This window comes from Sphaeroforma arctica, assembly GCF_001186125.1.
Source record: "Sphaeroforma arctica JP610 unplaced genomic scaffold supercont1.434, whole genome shotgun sequence".
Taxonomy (NCBI): Eukaryota; class Ichthyosporea; order Ichthyophonida; genus Sphaeroforma; species Sphaeroforma arctica.
In genome coordinates, this window is record NW_014040124.1 from 70,857 (window position 1) to 71,081 (window position 225).

Here is a 225-nt window from a genome sequence, read left to right on the forward strand (position 1 = left end):
TATATGTGCATTTGTATACAATATTGCTCAAATATTCACATGCCACCATTCGTCAAATCAGCTACAGAATTGAAGCACGTAATCTAACCTTGATCCAGCCCAAAGCTAACCAGAAAAAGGCCAGGAACCACAAAGCCGTGAGCATGGTAGACATGCCGAGATCGCCTAATGTGATCAACCGTTGGTTGAAGCTTTGACTGAAACCAAACATCTCAGTGGCAAGAA